The following is a 22,503-nucleotide window of genomic DNA, read 5'->3' as shown; positions in this document are numbered from 1 at the left end:
TGAGGAAGGCATATGGTGTACTGGGCTTTATTGGCAGAGGAATTGAGTTCCGGAGTCCTGAGGTCATGTTGCTTTTGTATAAGACTCTGGTGCGGCTTCATCTGGAGTATTGTGTGCAGTTTTGGTCGCCATACTATAGGAAGGATGTGGAGGCATTGGAACGAGTGCAGAGGAGGTTTACCAGGATGTTGCCTGGTATGGTAGGAAAATCGTATGAGGAAAGACTGAGGCACTTGGGGCTGTTCTCATTGGAGAAAAGAAGGTTTAGGGGAGATTTGATAGAGGTGTACAAGATGATTAGGGGTTTAGATAGGGTAGACACTGAGAACCTTTTACCGCTAATGGAGTCAGCTGTTACAAGGGGACACAGCTTTAAATTAAGGGGTGGAAGGTATAGGACAGATGTTAGTGGTAGATTCTTTACACAGCGGGTTGTGAGTTCATGGAATGCCCTGCCAGTAGCAGTGGTGAACTCTCCCTCTTTATGGTCATTTAAGCGGGCATTGGATAGGCATTTGGAAGTTATTGGGCTAGTGTAGGTTAGGTAGGATTCGGTCGGCGCAACATTGAGGGCCGAAGGGCCTGTACTGCGCTGTATTTTTCTATGTTCTATGCTTTTGATAATATGGCAACCAGAACTGCATGCAGTATTCCAAATGTGGCCAAACCAAAGTCTTATACAACTGTAACATGACCTGCCAACTCTTGGACTCAATACCCTGTCTGATGCAGGAAAGCATGCTGTATGTCTTCTTGACCACTGTATTGACCTGCGTTGGCCCCATTCAGGGTACAATGGACCTGGACAACCAGATGTCTCTGTACATCAATTTTCTCCAGGGCTTTTCCATTTACTGTATAGTTCACTCTTGAATTGGATCATTCAAATTGCATCACTCGAATTGGCCTGGATTTCAATTCTGGCCATTTCTCTGCCCCACTCTCCAATCAACTTATATTCTGCTGCATTCTCTGACAATCCCCTTGATTATTTGCTGCTCCAACAATCTTAGTGTCAACACTGATCTCTGTGGAACACCACTGGTCACAGTTCTCCATTTTGAGAAACTCCCTTCCACTACTACTGTCTGTCTTCTGTTGCCCAGCCAGTTCTTTATCCATCTGGCTAGTACACCCTGGACCCCATGCGTCTTCACTTTCTCCATCAGCTTATCATGGGGAACCTTATCAAACGCCTTACTGAAGTCTGTGTACATGGCATCTACAGCCTCAACAATCAACTTCCTCAGAGAATTCTATTAAGTTGGTAAGACACGACCTTCCCTGTGTAAAACCATGATGCCCATCACTGAGAAGCCCATTTTCTTCCAAATGGGAATAGATCTTATCCCTCAGTATCTTCTCCAGCAACTTCCCTCCCACTGACATCATGCTCACTAGTCTATAATTACCAGGATTATCCCTGCTCCCTTCTTAAACAAGGGGACAACATTAGCAATTCTCCAGTCCTCTGGGACTCATTCATGTTCAAGGGCACTGCAAAGATATCTGTTAAGGCTCCAGCTATTTCTTCTCTTACTTCCCTCAGTAACCTAGGATAAGATCCTATCCGGACCTGTGGACTTGTCCACCTTAATGCCTTTCAGAAAACCCAAAACTTCCTCCCTCCTTATGCCGACTTAACCTAGAGTATTCAAACATCTATCCCTAATCTCAACATCCGTCATGTCCTTCTCCTCAGTGAATACCAATACAAAAGTGCTCGTTATGAATCTTACCCATTTTTTCTGACTCCACGCATAAACTTTACTCCTTTGTCCTTGAGTGGGCCAACAATTTCTCTTGAACCCCCCTTGATCCTTATATATGAATAAAAGGCTTTGGGATATTAGAACATAGTACAATACAGCACAGAACAGGCCCTTCGGCCCACGATGTTGTGCCGAACATTTGTCCTAGCTTAAGCACCTATCCATGTACCTATCCAATTGCCACTTAAAGGTCACCAATGATTCTGACTCTGCCACTCCCACAGGCAGCACATTTCATGCTCCCACCACTCTCTGGGTAAAGAACCTACCCCTGACATCCCACCTATACCTTCCACCCTTCACCTTAAATTTATGTCCCCTTGTAACACTCTGTTGTAGCCGGGGAAAAAGTCTCTGACTGTCTACTCTATCTATTCCCCTGATCATCTTATAAACCTCTATCAAGTCACCCCTCATCCTTCGCCGTTCCAATGAGAAAAGGCCTAGCACTCTCAACCTATCATCGTACGACCTATTCTCCATTTCAGGCAACAGCCTGGTAATTCTCCTCTGCACCCTCTCCAAAGCTTCCACATCTTTCCTAAAGTGAGGCGACCAGTACTGCACCAGTACTCCAAATGTGGCTTTACCAAGGTCCTGTACATCACCTCACGACTCTGGAATTCAATCCCTCTGCTAATGAATGCGAATACACCATAGACCTTCTTACAAGCTCTATCCACCTGAGTGGCAACTTTCAAAGAGCTATGAACACAGACCCCAAGATCCCTCTGCTCCTCCACCTTACTAAGAACCCTACCGTTAACCCTGTATTCCACATTCTTATTTGTCCTTCCAAAATGGACAACCTCACACTTGACAGGGTTGAATTCCATCTGCCACTCCTCAGTCCAGCTCTGCATCATATCGGAGTCCCTTTGCAGCCGACAACAGCCCTCCTCACTATCCACAACTCCACCAATCTTCATATTGTCTGCAAATTTACTGACCCACCCTTTGGCTCCCTCTTCCAAGTCATTAAGAAAAATTACAAACAGCAGAGGACCCAGAACTGATCCCTGCAGAACTCCACTTGTAACTGGGCTCCAGGCTGAATATTTACCATCTACCACCACTCTGACTTTGACCGGTTAACCAGTTCTCTATCCAACTGGCCAAATTTCCCACTATCCCATGCCTCCTGACTTTCCGCATAAGCCTACCATGGGGAACCTTATCAAATGCCTTACTAAAATCCATGTACACTACATCCACTGCTCTACCCTCATCCACATGCTTGGTCACCTCCTCAAAGAATTCAATAAGACTTGTAAGGCAAGACCTACCCCTCACAAATCCATGCTGGCTGTCCCTAATCAAGCAGTGTCTTTCCTGATACTTATAAATCCTATCCCTCAGTACCTTTCCATTACTTTGCCTACCACCGAAGTAAGACTAACTGGCCTGTAATTCCCGGGGTTATCCCTATGGCCTTTTTTGAACAGGGGCACAACATTCGCCACTCTCCAGTTCCCTGATACCATCCCCGTTGACAGTGAAGACGAAAAGATTATTGCCAACGGCTCTGCAATTTCCTCTCTTGCTTCCCACATAATCCTAGGATATATCCCGTCAGGCCTGGGGCACTTGCCCATCCTCAAGTTTTTCAAAATGCCCAACACATCTTCCTTCCTAACAAGTATCTCCTCTAGCTTACCAGTCCATTTCATACTCTCCTCAACAACAATACGGTCCCTCTCATTTGTAAATACTGAAGAAAAGTACTCATTCAAGACCTCTCCTATCTCTTCCGACTCCCATTACTGTCCTTGATCGGACCTACCGTCGTTCTCGTCATTCTCATGTTTCTCACATATGCATAAAAGGCCTTGGGGTTATCCTTGATCCTACCCACCAAAGATTTTTCATGCCCTCTCTTAGCTCTCCTAATCCCTTTCTTCAGCTCCCTCCTGGCTATCCTGTATCCCTTCAATGCTCTGTCTGAACCTTGTTTCCTCAACCTTATGTAAGCCTCCTTCTTCCTCTTTACTAGATATTCAACCTCCCTCGTCAACCAAGGTTCCCTCACACGACCATCCCTTTCCTGCCTGACAGGTACATACATATCAAGGACATGTTGTATCTGTTCCTTGAAAAAGTTCCACATTTCAATGACATCCTTCCCTGACAGCCTATGCTCCCAACTTATGCTCCTCAAATCCTGTCTTGCAGCATCGTATTTACCCTTCCCCCAATTGTAAAATCTACCCTGTTGCACGCACCTATCTCTCGCCATAACCAAGGTGAAAGTCACAGAATTGTGGTCACCATCACCAAAATGCTCACCCACTAACAAGCCCATCACATGTCCCGGTTCATTACCGAGCACCAAATCCAATATGGCCTCCCCTCTGGTCGGACAATTTACATACTGAGTTAGAAAAGCTTCCTGGACACACTGCACAAACACTGCCCCGTCCAATCTACTAGATCTAAAGAGCTTCCAATCAATATTTGGGAAGTTGAAATCGCTCATGACTACTACCCTGTGGCTTCTGCACCTTTCCAAAATCTGTTTCCCAATCTGTTTCTCCACATCTCTGCTGCTATTGGGGGGCCTATAGTCACCCAACAAGGTGACTGCTCCTTTCCTATTTCTGACTTCAGCCCATACTACCTCCCAAGGCAGATCCCCCTCGAACTGCCTTTCTGCAGCCATTATACCATTTCTAATTAGCAACACCACACCCCCTCCTTTTTTACCACCCTCCCTAATCTTACTGAAACATCTGTAACCAGGAACCTCCAACAACCATTCCCGTCCCTTTTCTATCCACGTTTCCGTGATGGCCACAACATCGTAGTCCCAAGTACCAATCCACGCCTTAAGTTCACCCACCTTATTTCTGATACTTCTTGCGTTGAAGCCCATACTTGAGCCCATCTCTGTGTCCGCAAGTATTCCCTGTCAGTGCTACCTTCTCCACAGCCTCCCTACATTCTTGGACATCCTGAAAAACAGATAACCTACTTGCTGGACTACAAGCCCGGATCCCATCCCCCTGCCAAATTAGTTTAAACCCCCCCTAAGAGTACTAGAAAACCTACCTCCCAGGATATTGTTGCCCTTCTGGTTCAGGTGCAACCTGTCCTGCTTGTACAGGTCCCACCTTCCCCAGAATGCAGTTCAATTGTCCAAATACCTGAAGTCCTCCCTCCTACACCATCCTTGCAGCCACGTGTTCAACTGCACTCTCTCCCTATTCCTTGTCTCACTGTCACGTGGCACCGGCAACAACCCAGAGATGACAACTCTGTCCGTCCTAGCTTTTAGCTTCCAGCATAACTCCAAGCTCCTGAATGACCTCCCCACCCCTCTTCCTACCTACGTCATTGGTGCCAATGTGCACCACGACTTCTGGCTGCATTCCCTCCCCCTCAAGGATTCTGGAGACACGGTCCGAGATGTCTTGGACCCTGGCACCCGGGAGGCAACAAACCATCCGAGAGTCTCGCCCATGTCCACAGAACCGCTTGTCTGTCCCTCTAACTATGGAGTCTAGTATAACTAGCGCTCTCCTCCTCTCCCCCTTTCCCTTCTGAGCCTCAGAGCCAGACCTCATGCCAGAGACCCGGTCTCTGCAGCTTACCCCTGCTAGGCCGTCCCCCCCAACAGTATCCAAAGCGGTATACTTATTGTTGAGAGGAACGACCACAGGGGATCCCTGCACTGCCTGCTTCCTCCCCTTCCCACCTCTAACTGTTACCCAGCTACCTCTGTTCTCTGGCCTAACTACATCCCTGTAGCTTCTATCTATCACCCTCTCAGCTTCTCGAATAATTCTCAGTTCGTCTAACTCCAGCTTCAGTTCCCTAACGCGGTCTGTGAGGAGCTGGAGCTGGCTGCACTTCCGGCAGATGAAGTCGGCAGGAGCATCGGTGGTCACCCCTACTTCAAACATCCTGCAGGAGGAACACTCCACTGCCTGCGCTGCCATAACTCTACACTTAGTCTCCAAAACAAGAACACTATGTTGCTTACCTTTTTTTTAGATTAGAGGAGGGAGGGAGGTTGGGAGACATTACACGTGTAGTGTCTCGGGTTCCTTCTCCACTCAAATATCAATCACTTACCTTCCCGTCCGGCTTTGCGCTCCGACTTCACTTCTGCCCAGCTCCCGCTGCTCTCTGCTGTGAAAAGACTGTTGGCGCGAGGTAAGTTCTTAAATACCAATCACTTACCTTCCCGACCGGGTTATTCCTTAACCCTATTTGCTAAAGATATTTCATGACCTGTTTTAGCCCTCTTAATTCCTTGTTTTAGATTGGTCCTACGTTCCCAAAATTCTTCCAAAGATTTGTCTGTCTTTAGTTGCCTAGACTTTATGTATGCTTCCTTTTTCCTCTTAGCTCATCTCACAATTTCACCTGTCATCCATGGTTCCCTAACCTTTCAATTTTATCTCTTATTTTCACAGAAATATGTCTCTCCTGCATTCTAATCATTTCTCTAATGGACAGCAAAGGTTACCTCAAGTTCAGTAGGACCTTGATCAGACGGGTCAGTAGGCCAAGAAGTGGCAGATGGAGTTTAATATAGATAAATGTGAGTTGCTGCATTTTGGAATGGCAAATCAAGGCAGGACTTATATACCGAATGGTAAGGTTCTGGGGAGTGTTGCTGAACAAAGAGACATTTGAATGCACATTCATAGTTCCTTGAAAATGGGGTTGCAGATGAACAGGTCAGCAAAGGTTGTGTTTGGTATTCTTGCTTTTGCTGGTCAGTGCATTGAGTACAGGAGTTCAGAAAACATGTTGTGGCTGTACAGGCCACTTTTGGAATACTGCGGGCAATTGTGGTCTCCCTGCTGCAGAAAGGATGTTATGAAACTGAAAGGGTTCAGAAAATATTTACAAAGACGTTGACAGGGCTCAAGATATAGGGAGAGGCTATTTTCCCTGGCATGTCAGAGGCTGAAGGGTAATTTTGTTGAGGTTAATGAAATCATGAGGGGCATGGACAGGGTGAATAGCCAAAGTCCTTTCCATGGGGCTGGGAGCTACAGGGCATTGGTTTAAGGTGGGAGGGCACAGATTTAAAAGGGACCTAAAGGGCAACTTTTTTTTCAACAAAGGAGGTGCATTATGGAATGAGCTGCCTGAGTAAGTGGTGAAGGCTGGTAAAATTACAACATTTAAAAGACATCTGCATTTAGAAGGATGAGGGCCAAATGCTGGCAGGTGGCTCTAGATTAATTTAAAATAGCTGGTCGGCACGAAAAAGTCAACTGATGTGCCTGTTTCCATTTCGTACAGCTCTATGACAATGTGTAGTTGAGGTGCATGATGTGATTAAATGATGAGTAGGCTTCAAGGACCAAGTGGCCTCATCTAGATCATCTTTTCACGTTCTTCTCATCAGTCGCAAACATGGATATTTCCAGTTGTCCTTTCTTTCCTCCAGATGGCCCCACTGTTCCAGAAAGCTCTTCCCTCTACAGTCAGGGAGGTCATTTATCATTCAGGATCTGCTTGGTATTGAGTTGAGTTTATCTATTTCCCTGATGATAGGAAGGTAATTGTTTAGGAGATTCTATTTCTGGGTTCAACGTGCTTCTCACCTCTGCTCCACTGTGGGTAGCATTACAACATGGAGACAGACAACCAAACTAAAACAGCCTTTCCTCCTCTATTCGCAACACAGTAAAATTTAAAACCTTCAAAAGACCCTCAAAATTGACTCCAATGGTTCCAAAATAGACTTTTTGAATGATCAATCTGCAACCTCTGCAAATCACTTCTTGACAATCAATTTTTAAGCTTAAACAAAAGACTTAGCAATTTACTAACAACATTACAACTTTAATACAGCAAAATTAAACAAAGAAATATAATTGATCTAGGCTAAAAACTTAAAATCTTTATTTTTAAGCACATTCAATACAAAACATCAAATACAGTAAAGAGAATCAAACAACAAACCCAAAGATGTGTAGGTTAGGTGGATTAGCCATGGGAAATGCAGAGTTAGAAGGCTAGGGTAGAGGTGTGAATCTGGGGTGGGAAGCTCTTTGGAGAGTTGGTGTGGACTTGTTGGGCTAAATGGCCTGTTTCCGCACTGTAGGGATTCTATGAACAAAACTAGCCAAATTATTTAAGTGTTTTTCACAATGTGTTGTTCTACCAAGAACAATGATTTTATGGACTATGCTGTGAAGATTTTGCCCTGGGTCGCCTTTGCAGTTCACACAGATAAAGGCAGAATTCCTTATAACTTAGTGTTTTTTTTTAAATTCTCTGAGCTACCAAAAGCTCTTTATGGTGAGTTAGGTGGGGAACTTTCAAATCTTCATGCTGTAGCACCAACAGTCAAATACATTTAAAGAAAAAATGAACAGTGCGGATAGAACCCAATTAAAACTCTGATCATTCTCTGACTGACTGAGGAGTTACCATCCAACATGTGCACAAGGTTTTTTTCCCCAGACTTGCTGGATACAATTCCCAGATACAAACCCCATTACTAGCAACTTCTGCCATCTGTTTAAATATATGATGATTAAACATCTGCAGAACCCTTTGATCAGGAAACAACTTGCAATTAACTTCCAAGCCTGACAGAAAACCTTGTTTTCCTTTTAATACAAGCCATGACTACAGTCTAAAAATTATCTTTCGCTCATGGTTTGCAGCTCACAGCTCGAAATTGATATTGATAAAAGGAATAAAAATAATGAAAAGGACTCTGACAGTTATCTTCAACTTCAGTGGCGCACTGTTCTGGTCTAATGCCCTGCTCTGGGTCACAGTCTTTATCCATCACAAAGATCAAAGATCAAAGGTCAGCCTCTACTGGACAACAACTGCACACAGGAGTTCCCTCTACATGTGACTGTAATGTCCCCCAAACGGTCACTCAACTTTTCTCCTTAGTCGATGTCCTGCTCTTTTAATTTTGGGCTGCAAGCTCTTTCTCAAGGCCTTTGTCAGACGGAGATTTTTTCCAAAGTAACATTGTGAACCAACCTGTGTCTATGTCAATTTCAGTCGAGGACACTGGATCTTCTTCCTTGTTTGGATCTTCAGCCATATTATTGAAAGACACTCCCAGATTTTGATGCTCTGCAATAAATATATTAATTGGAAGACTAGATGAATAAATTACTTCAGAATGTTTGCTTGTTAAACATATCAGTCCATTGTTCCCACGAGTAATACTGACAGCTGTGAGCTGCAGAATCTTGAGTTCCAGAGTATTTTTATCAACTCTCCACATCAGCAGTGACACAGACAGTTGCCCAGTGAAATCCTTGGAGTCCCACTGATCTCCATGGCCCAATCCCAGAATCATACAATACAGAAGGTGCCCTTTGGTTTTCACCAACAAAACTGCCCTAAATTTACCACAATCCCACTTTCCAGCAGTGGGCTCATAGCCATGATTAGTATGACATTTCAAGTGCTCATCTATGTATTTTTCAAAGAATGTTGTAAAGTTTCTTGCCTCAACCATCCTCAGGTAGCGTATCCTCAAATTCCCACCACCCTATAACTTTAAGGTGAAATATCTTTTCCTCAAATCCCCAATAAACCTGGTGCCCTTCCCTTTGAAATTATGTCACTGACTACCACCACCACCACCCCTCCTCCCTCCCAATGCTCCGACCCCATCCACTCCCTCCATTCCTGCCTCTTAGACTAAGGGGAACAACTGCTTTCTCTCCACTCTTCTATTGCCCCATATAATTTGATACATATCAAATCAGGTCCCCTCTCAGCTTTCTCTGCTCGAAGGAAAACAACACTTGCTTCTTTTCACAGTGAAATGTTTCAAGCAACATCCTGGTGAATCTCCTCCACAACCCTTCTCATGCAAACACACCTTTTCTACAGTCAGGCGATCAAAACTGATCACTATTCCTGCCAGCGTTTTGTATCATTCCAAAATAATCTCCTGCTTTCATAATCTGTGCCATGACTGATAAAGGCAAGTGTTCCAGTATGCCTTCTTAACTACCCTGTTAACCCATCCTGCCACCTTCAGGGATCTGTGAACAAGCACCTCAAGAACCCTAATTTCCTCAGAGTTTCTTAGTAACCTGCTCCCTTATCTTGTTACTTTGATGAAAGAGCATCACCTCACATATATCATGGTTTCATCTCATCTACCAATCTGGTTGTATCCTCCTGAAACCTAACACTTTGCTTTTTATGTTAACTACCTGGCCAGTCTTTGTGTCACCCGCAAACTTACTCATCAGCATGCCTGACCCCGCCCCTCCCACATTTTCATGTGCATTATTTATGACTATCATGAATAAGGGACACCATGATCACTGTGGTCACTTGTCACACAATCAGACTGCTACTACTAGCCTCTGTCTGCTACCTCAAAGTCAATTTTGGATTTACCCTAACAAGTTACCCTTGATCCCATACGCTTTTACCTTCTTTATCAGACTCTGTCAAAGGCTTTAATGAAATCTATGGAAACTGCAAATTTGCACTCCCCTAATTTACATACACAGTCACCTTGAAAAATTCTATTAAATCTGTGAGCCATCACTTTCCTTGGATAAAGCCAGGCTGACTATCCCTGAGCAGATCTTGCCTCTCAAGCAGAGATTAACTCTCTCCTTCAGAACCTTGTCCAATAATTTCCCAACCACTGATATAGTTTGCGATTAGCGTGGGGAAGAGCTACATCCATTAAACACACAATAATACATTTGCCAGAATTGGTGTCCCTTTTGTAAAACCATGCGGAATTTGTCCATAATATTTGTCATTAAAACTTCCTTAATAGATTCCAGCATTGTCCTGATGACCTAAGTCAAGCTAACTGAACTGCAGTTCCCAGTTTTTCAACATCCTTAATTTCTTTTGAAAACCAGTGTTATATCGGTAAACAAACAATCTGCTGAATCAATTCCAGATTAGAAGTTTCAGAATATTGTAACCAATACATCTGCAATCTGTGCAGTTATATCCCTTATATCCCCAGGGTGTAGGTCATCAAGTCCTGGCAATTTTTCAGATTTTACTTCCTTCAGTTTCCCAAATAATTCTTACACGCTCAAATTAATGAGCTGAACTTCCTAATTCTTATTACTCCCAGTTATCTCTATTCCTGATAGTTAGGTTAGATACCCTACAGTATGGAAACACGGCCTTCGACCCAACAAGTCCACACTGACCCTCTGAAGAGCAACCAACCCAGACCCATTCCCCTCCCCTATATTTATCCGTGAATAATACACCTAACACTACGGGCAATTTAGCATGGCCAATTCACTTGGCCTGCATATCTTTGGATTGTGGGAGGAAACTGCAGCACCCAGAGGAAACCCACGCAGATACGGGAGAACGCGCAAACTCCACACAGACAGTTGCCCGTGGCAGGAATTGAACCCAAGTCCCTGGTGCTGTGAGGCAGCAGTGTTAATCACTAAATCACCGTGTCGCCACAAGTTAATTTATCTTCACCTGTCTAACACAATGTTTAATTATTCTGTTTTTCTACTTTACACAGAACTTGTCCCCTGTCATTGAGAAAACATTTACATTAACTAATCTCTTGATACTTAAATCCTTGTAAAACCTCTTACACTGCATGGTTCTATTCCTAACTGGATTCTATCATCGAAACATAGAAAATACTGGAAGTAGACATAGAGCAAGGAAACAGAGCCTTCTGCCCAACTCAACCATGCCGAACATATTTCCTAAATTAATCTGGTCCCAAGTGCCAGCACTTGGCCAATTTTCCTCTTAAACTCTTCCCATTCATTTACCCATCCAGGTGCTTTTTAAATGCTGTAATTGCACCAGCTTCCACCACTTCCTCTGGCAGCTCATTTCAAACAGCCACCTCTGTATGAATAAGTTGCCTCTTAGGTCTCTTCTAAATTTTTCTCCTCTTACCTTGAACCTATGCTCTCTAGTTCTGGACTCTTGCATTCTAGGGAAAAGACCTTGGATATCATAGAATAGATCATAGAATCCTTACAGTATGGAAACAGACCATTTGGCCCAACAAGACAACACCAACCCTCTGAAGAGTAACCCACTCAGACACATCCCCCTACCCTATTGCGCTACATTTATCCCCCAACTAATGCACCTAACCCACCTACCCTGCCCACATTATGGGCAATTTAGCAGGGACAATGCACCTAATCTGCACATCTTTGGATTGTGGGAGGAAATCAAAGCACCTGGAGGAAACTCACGCAGACACAAGGAGAATGTGCAAACTCCACACAGACAGTCACCTGAGGCTGGAATCGAACCATCCCTAGCGCTGAGAGGCAGCAGTGCTAACCACTGAGCCACCATGCCGCCCATGGATATTTACCCTATTCATGCCCCTCACAGTTTTATCAATCTCTATATGGTCATTCCTTAGACTCAGAGGCTCCAGGGAAAGCAGCCCCAGCCTGTTCAGCCTCTTCCCACAACTCAAACCCTCCAACCCTGCCAACATCTTTGTATACCTGTTCTAAATCAAGTTTCACAATATCCTTCCGATGGGAGAGAGATCAGAATTGTACACAATATTCCAAAAGTGGCCTGAACAATGTCCTGTACACTGGCAACACGTCCTCTCAACTCCTATACAATGCTCTGATCAATAAAGAAAGCATAGGTGGCACAGCGGTTAGCACTGCTGCCTCACAGCGCCTGAGACCCGGGTTCATTTCCCGACTCAGGCGACAGACTTTGTGGAGTTTGCACGTTCTCCCTGTGTCTGCGTGGGTTTCCTCCAGGTGCTCCGGTTTCCTCCCACAGTCCAAAGATGTGCGGGTCAGGTGAATTGGCCATGCTAAATTGCCCGTAGTGTTAGGTAATGGGGTAAATGTAGGGGTATGGGTGGCTGGTGGGTTGGTGTGGACTTGTTGGGCCGAAGGGCCTGTTTCCACGCTGTACGTAATCTAATCTAATCTAATCATATTAAATGCCCTTTTCACTATCCCAAGTACCTGCAATTCCACTTTCAAGGAACTATGAATCTGCACTCTTTGTTCAGCAATACTCCCTAGGGCCTTACCATTAAGTGTATAAGTCCCGCCCTGATTTGCCTTTCCAAAATGCAGCACCTCACATTTATCTAAATTAAACTCCATCTGCCATTCATTGGCCCATCTGATGCAGATCCCATTGCACTCTGAGGGGTAACCTTCTTCACTGTCCATTACATATCCAATTTTGGTGTCATCTGCAAACTTATCAACCATACCTCCTACTTTCACATTCAAATCATTCAAACAAATGACAAAAAGCGGTAGACCCAGCATAGATCTTTGTGGCACATCACAAGTCACAGGCCTCCAGTCAGAAAAGCAACCTTTTGCCACCACGCTCTGTCTTCTACCCTGAGCCAGTTCTGTATCCAAATGACTAGTTCTCCCTATAATCCATAGATCTAACCTTGCTAACCAGTCTACCATCCTCTTTGTAAATTCTTCAAAAAAGCTCATTCAAGTCAGTGAGACATGATTTCACGTGCACAAAACCATATTGACTATCCCTAATTTGTCTTTGCCTTTCCAAATTCATGTAAATCCTGTCCCTCAGGATTCCCTCCAACATCTTGCACACCACTGATGTCAGGCTCATCTGGCTTTTCTTAAATTTCTTAAATTGTGGCACCACATTAGTCAACCTCTAATTTTCTTGCACCTCACCTGTGACTATCGATGCCACAAATCTCAGCAAGGGGCACAGCAATCACTTCCCTAGCTTCCCACAGTTTCAGGATACACCTATCAAGTCCTGTGGGTGTCTCCACCCTAAACGTATTTCAAGACATCCAGTACCACCTCTGAAATATGGACATTTTTCAAAATGTCAGCATCTGTTTCCCCACATTCTATATTGTCCAAGTCCTTCTCCACAGTAAACACTGATGCAAAATACTCGTTTAGTATTACTCCTGCAATTAATGTTGTACTAATACTTGGGTTGAAAAAGGCTAGTTTCAACGTAGATTGTGCCATGCTGAGAGTGCTTGATGTTTAAACATGTTTAGTATTACTCCTCACCTTGCTGAGTTTTGAGGGACCCTATTCTCTCGCTATTACCCTTCTGTCCTTAATGTGTTTAGAAAATCCCTGTGATTCTCCCTTTGTCAAAACTATCTCATGTCCCCTTTTTGCACTCCTGATTTCCCTCTTAAGTATACTCCTACTGCCTTTATACTTTTCTAAAGAACTGACTCAATCTCTGCTCTCTAAACCTGACACATGCTTCCTCAGTTTCTTGACCAAAACCTCAACTTCTCTTATCATCCATCATCCCCTATACTTTTCAGTCTTACCTTTCACTCTAACGGGAATGTAATGTCTCTGGACTCTTGTTAGTCATTTTTGAAGGCTTCCAATTTTTAGTCATCCCTTTACCTGTGAACATCTGCCTCCAATCAATTTTTGAAAGTTTTTTTTTAAGATTAGATTAGCCTTACAGCCCAACAAGTCCACACCGACCCGCCGAAGTGCAACCAACCCATACCCCTACGTTTACCCCTTACCTAACACTACGGGCAATTTAGCATGGCCAATTCACCTGACCCGCACATCTTTGGACTGTGGGAGGAAACCGGAGGAAACCCACGCAGACATGGGGAGAACGTGCAAACTCCACACAGTCAGTCACCTGAGTCGGGAATTGAACCCAGGTCTCAGGCGCTGTGAGGCAGCAGTGCTAACCACTGTTCCACCGTACCGCCCACAAAGTTCTTCCTTAATACCGTCAAAATGGCCTTCCTCCAATTTAGAATTTCAACTGTTAGATCTGGTATATCCTTTTCCACCACTACTTTAGAACTAATAGAATAATAGTTGCTGGCCCCATAGAGTTTCCCTACTAACACCTCACTCACTTGCCCTGCCTTATTTCACAAGTTAAAAATCACACAACACCAGGTTATAGGCCAACAGATTTATTTGGAAGTACTAACTTTTTGAGTGCTGCTGCTCCTTCATCATGCAGCTATGTTGCCTTACCTGGATGCTCCTCCCTGTAAAATGACTATATAACTGATTAAGAAACTGCTTTGCAGAGAAGACAGTGTACTCATGTCTTTGTGCACATAGGGATGGTTCTCTTTCCCTCCAGGGTCCAGAATAAAGATGAAGGAGGTAAAGCTATATTCTGTCTCTGAGCATTTTGCTTTGACTGAGGTGTGGGGGGAAGCGGGATGACAATATTGGCATAGTCGGCAGGATTCAAACGGATAGCTATGACTGGACGGTGTCAGCGGCCATCCGAACATTAATTTCTCAAGACAGACGGACCCACAAGGTAAGCTTTTAAACCTTGGTCTCTCTCGACATTCCTGTGTGTCGGGTACGGTTCCCTCATTCAATCGCTCTTTATCCTACAGATCACTCCAACAGTAATTAGCTCAGTCGAGAGACACAGTTTCGCAAGCATGCTGGCAGACAGACTTTCTGAATCTTCTGTGCTGCACTGGGGGGAGAGGGGGTGTGACTGAGGTTCGAGTCCTCCGTGCAGTACTAGCGGTTGAGTCCCCTGGCATGGATTTGGTCGAGGTTAGAGTCCTCTGTGCACGGTACTGGGGGTCAAGTCCACTGGGGTGGGTTTAGTTGACGTTAGAGTCCTCTGCTCAGTACTGAGGTTCAAGTCTACTTGATTTGAAGTTCAAGTCCCCTGCACTGTATTGAGCTTTGAGCTCTGTGTTTAAGCCAGGTTCTGTATTTAATTGGTGGGGGGAGGGGGGGGTGTCAAGCCCCTGTGAGGAGTAATGTGAGAAAGGGGTTAAAGTCCTCTATTTATGAAATTTGAGGTTCTGCAAGACTTTATTCTGGGGGAAGAGACAGGCTCCTTGTGACGCCATGTGGTTCGCTGCGAGGGCTCTCTCTTTTTATAAGTGTAATTTCAGTGAAAGGATGCGAAAAAAAAGAGAAACGCTGAAATTGATGTTGTACGATTAGTTGGGTTGAAAAAGGCAAGTTTCAATGTAGATTGTGCCATGCTGAGAGTGCTTGATGTTTAAACATGTTGGTATGTTAAAGTACTGGTTCGGAAAATCCTTTTAAGTAACTGCTTTGCCTTGATTGAATGAGGATTTCAATTCAATGTGTTTTGTGGGCTGTATAATGGGGCAGACTTGGTTTTTACGTTGAAATTGTTCAATATTGTGTCATTCTTTAAATGATCAAACTTGTAACCTTAAAACAAACGGAGTGCCTTGAGCCCCTGATTTGTTTGAAATTCACAATGCCTGTTTAAAAAAAAATAGCTGGGTCAGTGGTCATGCTTTAATTAGATGAGCGTATTGCATTAAAATATCTTTGCTGCTGCTGTGCAGAGTGTTAACAAAAAGAAGAATGCATTTTTAGTTTATGGTTAATTAAGATTTTCTAGAGTATGTTAGAACTTGAGGCTGAGCTGTTTCAGTCCTGTCAATTATTGTTAAGACTTCATTGGCCTCCTTCATATTGCAAATTCAAAAAAAATGTTGATCTCTACCAAAGTTGCCATTGTAATTCCAACTGTTTTATTCGGGAAGTTTCATTTGTAGAACATATTTTTAAATATTCAGCATTTGTTTCCCTCGAACATTTTACATTTAAATCTGAACTGAAATTGCCTCTTCAATTGCTGAAGCATAGGAAACATTTTGTTGTTTTCTTGCTGTTCCAGACTTTTGAAATACTTTTCCTGACAGCTTTCACATCAGTCAAGTATCAATTTGTTAAAGGAAAATAATTTTTGAATAACCTGAATGGGGTCCCCGAAGGGTTTGATTTTAAGACATTGATTATTGTTTATAATTAAGTGAATTGTTTGGGCAGTACAATTTAGAAGTTTATGGATTGTTTAAAACTTGATAAATGTCATAAGTAGTGAACAGAGTAATAGACTTCAAGAATTCAAAGGTTGAAATAGGCGGATACACAACTGAATGTAGTTAAATATATGACTATATTTATATCCACCTTGGTAAGGAAGGAATGAAAGAAGAAATGCAAAGATACTTTCAGCAACTTACATCATCTCTAGAGTTTCTCCAGTCACAGGTAAAGCATGCCTTTGGACCACCACCCACCCATCCACAACCTGATCCAACGGATTCAATCAGTTCCCCAATCATGAGCCCGAAAAGTAAACAAACTAACAACAGTGAAGAGGAGGTTGGTACGCTTTTTGTCAGTGGCCTTCCTATGGACATTAAACCACGTGAGCTTTACCTTGTGTTTCAATCACTTAAGGGATATGAAGATTCACTGATCAAGCTAACATCACAACAACTGGTTGGCTTTATTACATTTAACAGTAGAGCAGGAGCAAAAGCAGCAAAGAGTGCCACATTCACCTACTCTGCTGCCGTAGCTACAGCATTGCACATTCAGATGCACTGGTATCCTCCTTCTGAAGCATCTCTGGAAGGATGGATGTCTCATTAGTTTAATTAGTCAGTTTAACAAGGTGAAAAGTATTATGTGAAGCCAGTTATTTATTGTGTAACAGCAGATGACTTAAGCCTTGCTATTGATGCTCGCTAATTATAACAGTCACCCAATCAATATGTATGTTGCCTTATCTGGATGCTCCTTCGTGCAAAATGACTACATAATCATTAAGAAACTGCTATTCCAGAGAACACAAAGAACTCATGCCTGTGTGCACATAGGTAATCGTTCTCTCTCCCTCCAGGGCCCGGAATAAAGATGAAGGAGGTAAAACTATACTGTGTCTCTGAGCATTTTGCTTCGACTGAGGATGGGGGTGCGGGGAAGAAACGGGATAACAAATGGGATCGCAACTTTCTAAGATTGACGGCGATAGGCTGCCCCCAGCGATGAAGTTACATGTCCTGCTGTGAAGGGCGGTCTGCAACACTTGGAACCTTTGAAAAGAACTCAGCAGTGCCACGGTAAATACGTGAAGTGCAAGAATGAGATAGGAGAACTGCTGGTACCACCTCCCCCCCCACTTGCAACAGTGAGCAGACGGGTGCTGCATCCAGCACTGCTTCTGCACCATCTGAGTCTCATCCCCAAGAGGGGTGGTCCTGCAACATCCCAGCCTGATTCTAATGTATCACTGCACCAGCTGATTCTACACTCCCTGGCTATCCCTATGGTACCTGTTTAAATGAACAATAATTGAACCTTAACTCCGAGGGGAGCGCCCTCTCAGAGCTTGGACAGTCATCTCGTGCTACAATTCTCTAGAATAATGATAGGACGCACGCCACTTGACAAACATTGGACCCATGCAGAAGTCCGTGGAATGTTACAGGATGCTCCAGATCCGATAAAGCGGCCTGTTCCTTTTTATAATTGACTTTTACAAATCTGCGGTATTTGTGACAGATTCCTGCAGGATGTGCAGACTTTACTGCATCAGGCTTATGGCTCCCGTTGGTCTACAGTTAAAGGCTCTATCAATTTTCCCTCAATACTGGGACATGGCTGATGAGGGCTCTGTTTGGTTAGGTAGGTGTGTCAGGGATGCCATCATAAGCACCACCAGACAGCACAGTGATTTAGTGGTGTTACATGCTGCTTACAGAAAGCCACTGAGACTGTCTCTGGTTTTTTCGCTTGTTTAAAGATATAAGGGAAGATTCAGCTATCAGTCCTATAGAGGACAATGAGAAACTGGCTGTTCAAACCCTTATTAATTGCCTGCTGCCTCATCATGCCCAGGTTTATAAAACTCAGAACCTCACTTGGCAGATTGCCTTGCGGAAGGATACGCATAATACACTAAATAACATGGATAGACATGGTCAGTTTAATTCTAAAGGTGACAAAGATGCCTATCCTTGATTAGATTATGTTCCCCCTCAAACACAAGGTTTAACCCATGCTGAAAAGATTCATCAAATGTTAGGCTTGTGGTCGACTTGGGCACTGGGAAGCAAACTGCTGTGTGGCTTCTTAGCAACAGGTTGCACTCCCACATGCCATCTTTGATCCACAATGTCAATATCAGCCTTACATCATTTCCCCTCTGTTCCCCTAGTGCTTAGGGCTGCCACGCGAGGTGTGCGGCGGTGGTGGTGGTGGTGGTGGTGGTGCAGGCCACCTCAATAGGACTCTCTCGATCCCCATATGAAAATCCTATGATGACGGTGGAGCTGGGAGGGCATTCCATTCCGGTTTTGGTGGATTCAGGGGCCACTCATTCTTCTCCATCTCCCTCTGCAGATGTAGTCCTCAGTTCCGATTCTGTCCATACTGTCAATGCCTCTGGTATTTCTTTGATTGAGCCCCTTTCTGATACTATCCCTATTACCGTTGGACCTGTCACAGTTCCCAACTCAGCATTATTTCTCCCTTTTGTCTGATTGCCTTGCTGGGCCGTGAGACTCTCTAGAAACTTAACACCTCTATTCATTGTTCCCCTAAAAGTCTGATCTTAGAAATCCCCGAAACACACTATGTAACGCTATGTGTTGCCATGCCTGAGCCCCCCCAACCATTTCCCCCACCAACGGCTGTCATTTACAGCAGGCACTGTGCTACTGAACTGCTTCACTCATTTTTACATTCCTTCATCACACAACTGCAAATCACCTCTTTGTCCCCTTGATTTCTTTTCTACCCTGGATCCTTTTGACAGGTCGTCCCTTTAGAAACTTTCATTGCACTGCTGCCCAGCTCTGCACTCCTGATCTGTCATACTCTGCACTTGCTGACTGTCACCTCAATACGACTTCTGATATTACTCTTACTGGCCTTTGTTATGTCGGTTTTCAGGAACTTTCCACTTTGCAATCTCAAGTTTTCCACTCTGCTGCGTCTCCTTGTGTTCCCGTTCTCCTTAAAATCCTCTGGCCGCTTGATGATTTTAGTCTATGCATTTGCGTCTGCGTTTACTTCCCTATTCATTCGATCCCCTCGTTCCTGGCGATTTGTCATCCTTGTACTCTGCTGCGCTCACTTCGAACGGATTCTGCTTGGGCCTAACTGCTTCTACCATTAACACGATCTCCACTATGCTGGACCCCTCAGTCCCTCTTTCCAACGGTCGCCCGCAGCTTTTAGATGATTTGTTACCTGTGCTACGGGCCTTCCATCCTAACCATACTGGTTTAGTCGTTTCTGCCCCTCCACGCACTTACTTTAAAAGCTGGCACTCATCTACCCTCGGTCCGTCAGTGTCTGCTCACACCCGCTGCAACCGAGGGCATTAGGCCTGTTATTGCTTCCCTTCTAGAACAGGGCATTCTTGTTCCTACACAAAGCCCCTGTAATATCCCTATTTTGCCTGTTCCAAAACCTGGCAAACCCGACAGGTAGAGGTTTGTGCAGGATCTACAGGCTGTCAATACTGTTGTTGTTCCTTACTCCCCTGTAGTCCCCGACACGAATGCCTTTTTCTGTTAAATTGTCCTTTGATAGTCAGTACCTTTTTGCCTTTACTTTCGGCAGCCATCAATATACATGGACTTGGCTTCCCCAAGGGTATACAGAGAGCTCCACTGTTTATGCTTCCACTGTTCAGTGTACCCTCGAGACCCTCCACATGCCTTGCAACAATGTCCTTTTTTAAAATGCTGACAATTTACTCGTTGCCTCCACTAATCTAATGCCTGCATGCAAGATACTGTTGCCTTGCTTCAGTGCTTGGCACAGGATGGCCACAAGATTTCCATTGATAAGATGCAGCTCTGCCAGCCCATTACTTGGGTTTGACAAAATCGCAGAGTACAAGGACACTTGCTCCTGATCACTTAAAGGCCATCACAAATCCGCCACCTCCTACAACATGTATTGAACTTATGTCATTTCTTGAGACGGTGAATTACTACAGACACTGGATTCTTGATCTTTGTGAGATTGATGCGTTTTTTAGAGAAGCATCTTCGCCTAAGAAACTATCAAAACTACAGTGGACCCTCAAAAGACACACACTTTTGAACAATTGAAATCTGTACTGAGCTCTGCACCTGCTTTGGGTCTTCCAGATTATTCACAGCTGTTCCAACTTTATGTTACTGAGGGAGGGTTATGCTTCTGGAATTCTGACACAAGTGCATGGGGATCTCTGGCACTCTGTTGCCTTTTACTCTGTTCAGTTGCCACCTGTTGTATGGGGAATGCCAACATGTTGGCAAGCTGCCTCGATAATAGTTGAGAAGTCTACCCCCCTTACACTGGATTATCCATCCATTGTTTTTGTTCGACATTCGGTCTCCCTGCTGCTGAATTCTGCAGCTCCTTAACATTTGACTGCTTCCAGGCGTAGCGGCCTGAGGTCAAAATCAATTAGGTCAAAGTGAGAACTGCTGATGCTGGAGAACAGAGTCAAGAGTGTGGTGCTGGAAAATCACAGCAGGTCAGGCAGCATTAGAGGACCAGAAGAGTCGACATTTCGGGCAAACGCCCTTCATCAGGAATGGGCTATGAGGTCATCCTACTCTCCTGATCTAATCTTATTCTGCGCCGCACCCGGCTTTGAATCCCACTACCTTCCTTCCTACACTGGCAGGCTGTGCTGTCTGCACACCTTCTGATGTTCTTGAATCTGCAGCACTCCCTAATGGTACTTCTGCACAGGCAGCCGAGGTTTTGTTCTTACATGGGCAGGCATTTTAGCTACTGGAAAGTCTGTTAACATTTATATTGATTCCCACTATGCTTTTGGAGTGGTGCATGATTTTGGCCTATTCCAGAAGCATAGGGGTTTCATCACTTCTTTAGATAAACATGGTCAGCTTATTAATAATTTTTTGGAGGCCACTGCCCTCCCTTCTGCTGTGGCTGTCATCAAGTGTACTGCATACATATCTGCTGGAGATAATGTCACCCGTGGCAACGCCTTTGCTGATGGGCCGCTCGGGTGGCTGCTACTAATGGAAATGTGCAGAGTTTACATACCCTAAAATACACCAGTTTCCCATTGTTCCGGACCTTTTGGAGGGCATCCGTGATACTCAGCAGGCAGCCCCCTCAATCTGAAACCTTCATTGGGCTGATTTAGGTGCCACTGAATCTGAATCTCTTCGTCTTCTTACGCTTCCTGATGGCCGCATCATCTGTCCTAAGTCTCATCTACATGCCCTAGCCCTGGCCGCTCATGGAGTTGGTCATGTTGGTAAGTGGAGCATGTGCCATAAGTCACATGTTTTTGATATACACCTGGCTTTACTATTGCAGCTTGTGCTTTGTTGTCGCTCTGTCATATTTGCCTACAAAACAATAACGCTAAGCGACTGGCCAAGTTTGACCATCTTCCTGTCCCTGCTGGCCCATTTGAGAAACTTAAGATAGATTTTGTGCATCTGCCAACAAGGCTAGGATTCCACTATTTACAGGTGACTGTTGATATGTTCTCCAAATGGGTTGAGGTGTTTACCAACAAGGATGATGTTAGGGCAGTTGTTAAATCTTTACTGAGGGGTGTCATTCCTAGTAATTCACCTCTCAAGAAATGACATAAGTTCAATTTGGCACCCCTGGCATTGACAGTGATAGGGGCACTCATTTCACTTCAGCAATCATTAAAGCTATTTGAAAGGCTCTGGGAGTTTCCTAGCAACATCACATTCCTTATCAGCCACAATCCTCAGTATGGTAGAAATGAAGAATAGCACCTTTAAAATGGTCCTTTCTAGGATATCACAGATATGGGTTTGCCCTGGCCTAAAGCTCTGCCACTTGCTCTATATTCCATTCAGAATCAAGTTAAACGAACAACAGGCCTCACTTCTTTTGAGATTTAAATGGGCAGACCCATGCCAACTACAACTAGGTCTCTTGTGTTCTCCGCTGATGTGGCTCTGCTCTCGACACAGGAGTCTTGGATT

The 22,503-nt window shown here is 44.3% G+C and overlaps 1 protein-coding gene across 1 annotated transcript in view; it reads right to left on the bottom strand.

Moving 5' to 3' along the window:
* The window catches only part of LOC132833543 (NACHT, LRR and PYD domains-containing protein 3-like), a 101,815-nt gene that overhangs the window by 60,353 nt on the left and 18,959 nt on the right, over nucleotides 1-22,503 (bottom strand). Inside the window, exon 2 of the mRNA XM_060851905.1 lies at nucleotides 8,742-8,837. The gene's annotated coding sequence lies outside the window, so the exon portion shown is untranslated. The remainder of the gene's footprint in view (nucleotides 1-8,741; nucleotides 8,838-22,503) is intronic.

This window comes from Hemiscyllium ocellatum, chromosome 37, assembly GCF_020745735.1.
Source record: "Hemiscyllium ocellatum isolate sHemOce1 chromosome 37, sHemOce1.pat.X.cur, whole genome shotgun sequence".
NCBI classification, from domain to species: Eukaryota; Metazoa; Chordata; class Chondrichthyes; order Orectolobiformes; family Hemiscylliidae; genus Hemiscyllium; species Hemiscyllium ocellatum.
This window is presented reverse-complemented; position numbering and strand designations above follow the sequence as displayed.